The 10,817-nt window shown below is 41.0% G+C and overlaps 1 pseudogene; it reads left to right on the top strand.

The window, feature by feature from the left end:
* The first annotated feature begins 8,304 nt into the window (after positions 1 to 8,304).
* LOC141018383 (uncharacterized) lies at positions 8,305 to 9,893 on the top strand (annotated as a pseudogene).
* The last annotated feature ends 924 nt before the right edge of the window (positions 9,894 to 10,817 follow it).

Raw genomic sequence — 10,817 nt, 5'->3', positions numbered from 1 at the left:
TGATACAGAGAGTCTTTGCAAAGAGGAATGAGTTGTTGCTCAGTCATTATAACCCATATTTAGAGCTAAATATAGTAGTATAGGAACAAATACCCTACACTTAAAGAACTCCAAATTTTGTGTTAAACATTAACAGTATGTGATGACCCGTGGAGAAAAGTTCTAAAAACGTTCATTAAAGGACTTTTTGAAAGTCTTGAAATACAGAAAACTCAAATCAAGTCCAGGCTTTTCTTGGCAATTATAAATATGAAATTCCATACAGTAGTTTTATGTCAAAAACAGCCTTTGCAAATTGCTTTCAGTTCTCTGTTTTATGTTAAATATCTCCAACGCATGTTGTCCCAACAGCATGGCTTGCCAAAGCCTTCATCAGTTGTTTCTTCATAGGCTGGCCACACTGGATGTTTATGTAGTGCATGGCGGCTGCATTGCTAAGCGGCTGCTGCTCAGTGGCATGTGTCCTAAGTGGACACACGCCATCAACTTGAAATGCAATCCTGTGGGTTTGTGGCCTTGGCAAGAGTTCATCTAATGCTCACGTTATGTTTCAGTGAAGTTAAAGCAAAGTTTACTGTTTAAGTTTAAGTAACTCAATTTATGCATAATGTATTTCAAGGATCCCATGGTGGTCAACTCTAACAACACACTTTTCTTGTTTAAATAGGAGGAGATACAGGGAATTTGCAGTAGTAGAAAAACAGATGTAAAGCTCTATGTATGTTTTTGTATGACACTTTGGTTTATTAGGGCCCCTGACTGGTGTGAAGTCAACTCAAGTGCATCACCATCAAGTTTTAGGCCATATTTTGTTTGTTTTCTGATTCACCAGAAAGTTAATGTGTCAGTCTGACTGTAGGAGAACAAAAAGGACCACAAACAACTTTCTTCATTTATTAGAAACATTTCATGGTCTGTTTCACACACGTGAGGCTGATCATTCCTGAGCATCAGGTTTGATATGTTACATCATTTCAGTCTTCCCTGAAACATCCATCTTAAAATAGTGTTCAAAAGACACCATAATCACATTCTGGGTTATTAAATACTGTAATAATATAATAATGGTTAAGGCAAACAATGAATAAATATTTAAATGCATTCTGTAACTTGAAATGGTTCCTGTGCCTCTGAGCAGACACAGTACACCGTATAAATACACAGTACAAAGTATAAATATAGATTGGTCTTCATGCACAGTTGTTTGTTAAACAGGTAACAGACTGAAAATCACAGGCGCAGTTTGAACTTCAAGGTTGTCGTTTCACAAAAGAAAATCCAGAAGAAATTGAATGTGAATAACAGAAGCTTCGTTTGCACAAAATTAATAATCAGGATATCAGCAGTTGCATCATAATCTGACCAATGTCGAATTAGTCATTAAAATTGCGAGAATGAAATAGGAACTGAACTTGCACAAACCACAAAACCAGACAGCAGATACAAATCCAGCTGTTGGAGTTTCTCCAGACATCAGCCTTTGAAAAAATAAAGTGATCATCCAGCAAAACTGTTTGCTGTCCGCTTTAAAGATATTTAAACAGATAAAAAGGACAGGATTGCTTATAAAGTAGGGCACAAACAGTGGTTGAAATAATGCAGTCGTGAGTAACTGCAAAAGAAATATCTTTTTTTTAAGCCATCTGTAAATCAAGTTAATCACAATCTAATCTAATCTAATCGTATGCCTGAACTATATTCTCTATAATTTTACTCATGTAAATGTCTAAACTGATTACACTACAAACGGCAAAGACACATGTTTGCTTTAACCATGGTAGTGATGCGCAGATCACAGGTATATCCATGGACACTGCGGGAAATCAATGGATTGGGTGGTCCAGGACCAAAATAAGCGTGTCTACACAGGTTTCTTAAACGCGGGTCAACCCACTTAAAACTGCCTATTGACCCCATTCCCACTTCCCACAGGCAAGGCAGCCTGTCTGTCATTTTTATCTGAAGCGTTACGTTGTACATCACTGACGTTATGTGTCACGTCACAGATGCACCAGAAACAGCTGTAACAGAAGAGAAAACAACAATAGACCCATTGTGAAAGAAGTGTCTGTAAAACGGTGGATAAATAATTTGTTTCGCTGTCACAATTTGAGCAGGTCCAATAACATTTGGAAAGTCTAGAAGAGCAGCAGGATTAAATTATTTTATCCCCCTTCAAGTTAGCCGGGCGCTAAACAGAGGTTAGACAGCTCTGTCGGCAGTCCAGGTATTTTCATAGTCGGGAAGTCAAGATTTTTTGGCTTCAAAACACCACTGAGCAGCTTTCGTAGGAATGAACGGGGCTCCACCTCCAACACTGTGTCCAGTAATAAAACATCCTTAATATCCCAAATTCCTTTCTTATATACGCGCCACCACTGGATATTGATAACGCGTCATCACTTCGCGTGGCAGAATTTAGTGCGCTCACCCGGGTCTTACGTTTTGAATAAAGCTGCGCCGAGCCGAGGTGAAAAAAACTTGTGTCAATTGACGGGGGTGCAAATGCAGAGTTTCCACAATCCCATTGCACAAAAAAGCCTGATCTTAGCACGTTTAAGTGGGATTTTTGACCAGGGGTATAAGAAACAATATAAGTGCGTCTCTCCGTTAAAAGAGCTGTGCGCAATTACACACGCGGCACATCAGTTTAACTTTATTGATTATTTAAATATCTTGATGATTATTAGTTCTGTGTTATAATTAAAAAATATATAGATAATGGTATTTTTGGCAGGGGCTATGTGCAGACCAAAATTTAACTGACGTGTCTGCAGCTGTTTAAACTGACAGCTGATCCAGCTGCTGGGATCAGCTTCAGCAGTCATCAGGAACGGACGCTGCTTCACGTGACGCTGCAGAGGAAAGGATGTCACATTTCTCTTAAAACATATTTACTCCTCTCCTCTCTCCCCCCCATCCCATGCTTTCAAGGAAAAGATGCAATTGCAATTTGCATGTGTGGTACTTTAACGAACTCATCCTACAGCTTTAACCTGACTTTCAGATTTTGTTAGGGCAATCTTAACAACTTAGCGATGAAAATCAAAAGATTTAGTTTTCGTTGAAGGACGTTGCTGGGGAGAGGTGGCTGATATCAGTGTTTCTCTAGGAAATAGTAAGTTTCTGTAAATCCATTCTGCATGGTTGAATTTGCACCAAACTTCACACATTTGATAAGAGTCCCAGCCTGGACACATTCACATCCAAATATTCTGTTAGTCATAGCGCCCCTAGTGGCAGCAGAAAATGTCATTTGATGTCCAAATAATATATTCAGCCCAGTGATCTTGTAATCTAAATGAATTCTGTTAATGAAACTGAAAATAATTAATGTCAAATTGTCAACACTGAGGTTCTCCTTCTAGTCTAATTACCATGTCAACCTCAAACCTGTGCTATGAAGATTGTGAGTTTTAACTGAATGGGTATGGCGGTGCAGTGAACGTTGAGTAGTCATGGAACAGGAACTTGCTGTATGGTGGTGGTTGAATCTGCCCCAAACTTCACATGTTTGATGAGAGTCCCAGCCTTAACATATTAACATGCCAATAACATGATAGTCCACCCAGTGTCAACAGGAAATTACATTTTTCTATTCTCCTTACAACATCTTCACATGTTGTATGCCTCAAACATGCTTACAAAACAGATGAGATGAGAGATGAGAGATGAGACCTGTCAACATACTCTACAGGTCACATCTGGTCATCTCCAGCATACTGTTGCTCCTCCTGTAAATCACACTAGCTCCCCCCTATGGTCAGCAGTGCCCATACCCATGTATATTACAGTCAGAATCACTGACAGATCTGTCAGGCCATATTCCACCTTAAATATATCGAAAAATACCAAGAACCCCAATAATTTTAGTCCAACAACCATTGTTTGCACATCTGACAACTACCTTATCCTGAGGATAGCCCTGTTAAATGCTCGCTCCATAACAAATAAATCTTTTGTACTGAATGACTCCTCAGTCTCAAAAATTAGATTTTTTATTTGTGACCAAAACCTGGAAGAGGGATATAGAAGTTGCCCCCCTCATTGAACTCTGCCCAATTAGGTACAAATTTATCTGGGAGCAACTAGGAGAGGTACAGGTTAGAAGTTACTCGAAGAGCAAAGCCATGAATAACACTATGTGGATGAGATTAACGATCTGGCAGCCAGGGAAGAGAACACCAGCCCTTTTGAGCTAACACAGATGAGGAGATGAGCTGCAGGTGAGTGAGCCGCAGGAGCTCCCACCAATCAAGGACGCCACGCCCAGCCACTGCAGGAGACTCAGACACAGACATATGGATCCATAGCCATGACAAGAAGATTTTTTCTCTCTAGTCATACCTGTTAAATTTGATTTTTCTTATAATCTTGATATTTTACCTGGCCATTGTTTAATTAACTCTCGCATCCTTAACCATCCAGATCACCCGTTTACAATCTTACTATCAACATCTAAAACAACTTTTAACTGATTTTAAAAATATGGTTAAGGATGCTAGAGCTTCTTACTTATCCAACCTTGTTTGAAATATTTGCCGAAATCCCAAGATTTTTTTTATCCTACACCATCTGCTGTTACTATCTCCTCTGATAACAAGTGCAACAGAATTCTTAGTTTTTTTGTTGCAAAGATAAAAAAAACATTCAATCTTCCCCACAAATACCTTGCCCCTTATGGCTAATTATCTTGGAGAGGTTTTTCCCAATCACATTATTTGACACGGTGGATCACTATATATTGACCAACAGATTTAGGCAGTGGGTTGGTATTGTAGGATCAGCTCTGGATTGGTTTTCCTCATACACGTCAGACAGGACCTTTTCAGTGACAGTTGACAGTTACGCCCCATGTTCTGAGTCTGTGTTCTGTGGGGTTCCCCAAGGTTCTGTCCTGGGCCCAGTGCACTTTTCCCTGTATTTGCTTCCTCTTGGGCAGATAATAAGTCATTTTAAAGAAAAAACAAAAAAAGCTGGTCTGAAGTCAAACGCACAGTCTGTTTCCTGCTATTTAAAGGATGCATTAGATGCGCCTTATGATTTGCAGTCATGTACTGTAACAAATATCGTGGCACATTTAATTAGCAAAACTAAAAGCCGTTGTTATAAACTCTCCAAAGGAAACAAGTCAGGAGCTTTAACCCTCTGAGGGTTACCTGGTTACCTTGCCTTGTTTGGTGTCATTTTTTTCAGCACAACCTCACATGTGTGACTTTACAGTTATTTTTTGATTTTGACATACTGTATTAACACACTGGACCTAAAATCACACAAAAAAACATAAAATCCAAGTATAAAAAAGATTTTTTTACTGTGAAAACCACAAACATGTTTAATGAACCATTTTTATAACTTAGAATGCAAATATAAATTGTTGTTTTCTAAATTTGTACATAAGTTTTTGAAATTTACAAAGTTATATATAACTATTTACATTAAAATGCAGGCAAAGCTTTAGGCGTTTTTTGTACAACTATTTAAAACCATTTACAAAACAACCAGGTGTCACAATAAGATGCTACACAAATTATTTGTGCCACTCCAAAAAACAGTTTCTGTCCACCACAAGACAGAGAGGCACGTCACAGGCCTGGCAACTTAGTGTCACCAAAACAAAAGATGGATCACGCACTTCATTGTCAAAGTCCTCACTCTCTGGCTCAGACTGGCTCCGCCAACTGGCTCTTCGCAACTAGATTACTGCAACTTTTCACCTGTCTAAGCAAAACTTCCATAAATTGTTTACAAGTTGTACAAAATGCTGCTGCCACACTTTTGACCAAGTCCACCAAAAGACCTCAAGTAACACCAACCTTATGGCTTTACACTGGCTGCTCTTTTAATTCAGAATGAATTTCAAAATCCTGGTAATCACATTTAGAGTCCTTCATGGTGAGGCACCAGACTTCATTCAAGAGTTCCTAATGCCCTACAATACAAGTAGGACTCTGAGGTCCACTGACCAGGGTTTGTTAACTGTTCCTTGCACCAGGCTAAAGACAAAAGGAGACTGTACTTTTGAAGTAGCCCCTACACTCTCTTCCATTGAACTACATTTAAAAAGCAGTTAAAGACTCATTTATTTTAAGAGGTCATATTATGCTTTTTGGGTTTTTGCCTTGCCTTGCCTGTGTTACATAGCATTTTTGTGCATATGAAAGGTCCGCAAAGTGAAAAAAATCCACGCCAAAGGGAGTTACTCTCTGCCACAGAAAACATTGCTCCTGCACTGCCTGAAAGGCCTGGTTTGGAGTTGAGCCCTTACTCACCTTGCTCGGCATGACCCATCCTACTCTGGCTCTGATTGGCTACATCCTGCCCGTCACTCTGTAGATAAAATGAAGCATTCGAGACAGTGTAAAAAGGCATACTGTAGCAATGCTCCATATAAGAAAAATAATGTGTTTTTTGAAAATTAAAGTGTAAACCTATTCTACTAAAGGAAAGGAGAAGGTCAAGACTGAGTGCACAGGCGGCGGGTAAGGATGAGGACAGGGGAGGCTAATATGTGACCGGCAATCATAATAATTTAACGAGGACACGGTTATTATTATCATAACTAAACCATCATTGGATCCTTGACCCAACCCGACACAGCTCACGCACTGTCACGCACTGGACACAGAGCGCACTGGAGACAGCGCAGTCTCCACCGCACACTCTGCCTTCTCCAGTCAGCTCATCTGGATCATCCTTACCAAATAGAAATAGAAATAGAAATAGAAATAGACAGAAGACTGCAAACTGCTGTGCTGCACTGAAGAGCCTGTGAGATTCAACCAACTAGCTTACCGGACACCCTACCACCTCACCGGGCCCAGTATTTGGGCCCGTGCCAGTAAGTCTTGCCTCCTCTCACCATCTAAACAGTCTGCTATATGTGCCTCTTCAACGCCGTGGACTCCATCTGGAGTCCTCGTGTGTAAGTCTTCACTGCCTCCCTGAAGTTAACGTTACACTAGCGATCCAGCTAGCCGCTAGGCAAACAAGCATAGGCTACTACAAACACCGTTGCTGCCGGAGCTATTTTCTCTCTTTTCACAGCCACCATCTGCTCCACCCAAGAAGTCAGAGAGTCAGAGCTACGCTCCATTGTGACCCTCCTGGATGATGTCCTCCAGCGCCAATCCTCGCTCCTCACCCGGGTGGAAGCGCTGCAGCAGGATGGTCCCAGCTCGGCCAACGCTGTCCACCGCACATCGGATGCTCCCTCTTCCTCCTGGGCGACCGTTGTTAGGAAGGGGAGACCGGTCTCTCTCCCCTTGTTTTCCCCTGACATGGAAGAATGTGATGACGATCCCATCCCGTTGTCCAACTTCTTCACCCCACTGGAGAAGTTAACTGAGCTACCGGCTACATGCTCGCGCACTGCTCCGGAGCAATCAGCCCTGCCAAACTCCCGACACAGAAAGCGTCGCATCCCTCCCTTTAATCCCATTTTTTTAACAGAGTTCTCTGAATTTTTATCTACCGCTTTGATTAAATATGACAAAATAGTTCTGCTTGGTGACCTAAATTTTCATATTAATGATGTTTTGGATTCCAAAGCAACCGAATTTCTGGATCTTCTTTTTAGTCTCAACTTCATCCAACATGTCACTGGCCCCACTCATAATCTCGGTAATACTTTGGATCTAGTCTGTACAAAGGATATTACTGCTGGCCTCCCTTCTATTCTTCAGGTCCTGGTCTCGGATCACTCTTGTGTCTTTTTTAACTTTCTCACGCATGCACAGACTATTCGCTCTGAATCTAACCCTCATTCTTTTCGTTTCATTAACAACCATGTTAAGTCCCTTCTAGCTGATCATTTGCCCGATAAACTTGAGTCATTCTCCAACACGTCTATGTCTGTCAACAACCTCACAGATGGCCTAAACAGTGCACTGTCAGAATCGCACGAGTCCTTTGCGCCTCTTAGAACTAGTAGAGGCACTCAAACTAAATCTGTACCTTGGTTCTCCGACCTCACTCGCTCTTTAAAACGGGCTTGTCGTAAACTTGAAGACAGACAGGCGCACAGACAGGCGCACCTGTAAATCAGAGTCCTCACGCCTCGCCTGGACTCTTAGCTTTAAACATTATAAACATGCACTTTCTGCTGCCAGATCTTCTTATTTCTCCAATTTGATCGAAACAAATAAGAACAATCATTGGGTCCTGTTTAATACTGTGGCCAGGCTTACACACTCTTCACCGGTTCTGAGCTCTTCTTTCACAGCTAATGATTTTCTAGAGTTTTTCACTGATAAAATCTCCCAAATAAGGAACAATATCATTAGCCAGCAGCTCTCTAGCACCATGTCCAGCCAGTGCTCTGTGTCCTGGTCCACGAGTTCACTCTCTCAGTTTAAACCCATTTCTGCTGAGGCCTTGGCCTCAATGGTTGCCGCCTCAAAGCCAACAACGTGTTCACTAGATCCCATCCCTTCTGACCTCCTTAAGGAACTCTTTCCTATTCTGAATGCCCCTATACGTGCCATCTTGAACACTTCCCTCTCTGAGGGGTGTGTCCCCTTAACTTATAAATCTGCTATCATTAAACCACTCCTCAAGAAACCCAATAGCGATCCACTGGTTCTTGCCAATTATCGACCTGTCTCCACTCTCCCTTTCTTATCTAAAATACTTGAGAGAATTGTTGCTGGTCAACTGACTGTCCACCTTTCTGACAATAATCTCTTTGACAATTTTCAGTCTGGTTTCCGCTCCTGCCACTCTACTAAGACTGCCCTAACTAGAGTAGTTAATGACCTACTTGTCACTGCTGACTCTGGATCAGCCTCCTTACTTTTAATTCTTGACTTAAGTTCGGCCTTCGATACCGTAGATCATTGTGTGCTTCTACACCGACTGGAGCATTACGTTGGTATTCACGGGCTGGCGCTCTCATGGTTCCAGTCCTACTTATCTAGTAGAACCCAATGCGTTAGTTTCAATAACTCTTTGTCAGAATGCTCTACGGTTACCGCTGGTGTGCCCCAGGGGTCTGTCCTGGGGCCTCTGCTGTTTTGTATTTACATGCTCCCTCTGGGTAGGATAATTGCCGAATATGGTATACAGTTCCATTTCTATGCTGATGACACACAGCTATACATCCCACTACAGCCTAATGAACCCTCTCAAATACAAAATCTGGAAACATGTGTAAGCCGAATCAAGATCTGGATGACTCAAAACTTTCTCATGCTTAATACTGCTAAGACTGATTTGCTGGTGATTAAGCCTAATAACTACAAGTACTTCTCTGAGAGTCTTTGTCTTAATATTGATGGTTGTTCAATCTCTGAAAGCACACACATTAGAAACCTAGGTGTTATTTTTGATCCAACCCTCACTTTCCAGACTCACATCAAGGAAATCACCAGGACGGCTTTCTTTCACCTGCGTAACATTGCCAAAATCCGCCCTGCTCTGTCCTGGCGTAGCGCCGAGGTGGTTCTCCATGCCCTTGTGTCTTCCCGTTTAGATTACTGTAATGTCCTTTTTTCTGGCCTCCCCATCTGTACTACTAGGAGCCTTCAACAAAAACAAGTAGGTTCTGTCACATAACTCCTGTCCTGGCATCATTACATTGGCTGCCCATTCAGGCTAGAGCCGATTTTAAAGTTCTTCTCTTAACTTATAAGGCATTAAATGGACTTGCACCATCTTATTTAACTGAACTACTTTCTCCCTACATTCCGCCACGTCCTCTTCGTTCTCTTAGTTCGAACCTCCTTGTCATCCCATCAATCAATAAAAAGTCAGCTGGTGGCAGGGCCTTCTCCCACCGTGCTCCTTTTCTTTGGAATGGCCTCCCACTAGGTATCAAAGAAGTTACATCCACTGCAATTTTTAAGTCCCGTCTTAAAACATACCTCTTTACTCAATATTTTGGTTTAAACTAATTTTTAACTGTTTTATCATTTTCCTGTGGTGTTTTAATATTGTTTTATTGTCTGTTATTATTGTACTTGATTTTATTGTAAAGTGTATTGAGACCATGTACCATGGTGATTTTGCACTTTAAATAATAAATTGATTGATTGATTGATTGATACTAGGACCCCCAAATAAAAGTATGAACCTGAAAATTTGCATAATATGACGTCTTTAAACTTGCATTTGATTAATGTGTCTGCTATATTATATTGCTATGTTTCACCCCTACAGATGTTTCTCCTTTCAGAGGACGCCATTGCTATTGTGTTTAAAGTGCCACTACATGGCAGAAAAGGAGGGGGGACTTATTTTATCCAGCTGGTTTTACATTAGCTGCAGTGCACACCAACAACCACCAGATGGCATATGTGAGCAGTCCAGACTACAGTGAACATATGCTCTTTTTTTAAGTTAGCGGTTTAGAATCAGAATCAGAAATACTTTATTGATCCCCGAGGGGAAATTACTTACGTTACAGCTGCTCCGATTCAAAGTTCAGAATATGCAGAAAATAATAATAAGAATAATAACAATGAGAAGAAGAAGAAGAACAACAACAACAACAAAAACAAAACAAAAATACAAGAAATGTACACTCCACTAGAATGAATATACATATATACAGAGCAATAAATAATGCCAAAGTTGAAAACACATTTGCTATTGCACACTGTTTGTCTTAAATTGCAAATTAGAGAGAAACAAAGCGTCCAGAGTCCTCCTATTGACTCAGAGTTGCTATGCTATTTGAACATACGATTGTACATGATTTATGCGTAGTAACATGGTGTGATTTACCTCTGGTGGCAGGTAGTGTCTGTTTACCTCTTCCACTGTCTCCTCCGCCATGTGTAGGTACCTGGAATGTTTAAATCTATCGAGAGGATAAG

Source organism: Pagrus major, chromosome 22 (assembly GCF_040436345.1).
Source record: "Pagrus major chromosome 22, Pma_NU_1.0".
In the NCBI taxonomy this organism is placed as follows: domain Eukaryota; kingdom Metazoa; phylum Chordata; class Actinopteri; order Spariformes; family Sparidae; genus Pagrus; species Pagrus major.
Note: the sequence above shows the minus strand (reverse complement) of the source record. Positions and strands in the feature narration are given on the sequence as shown.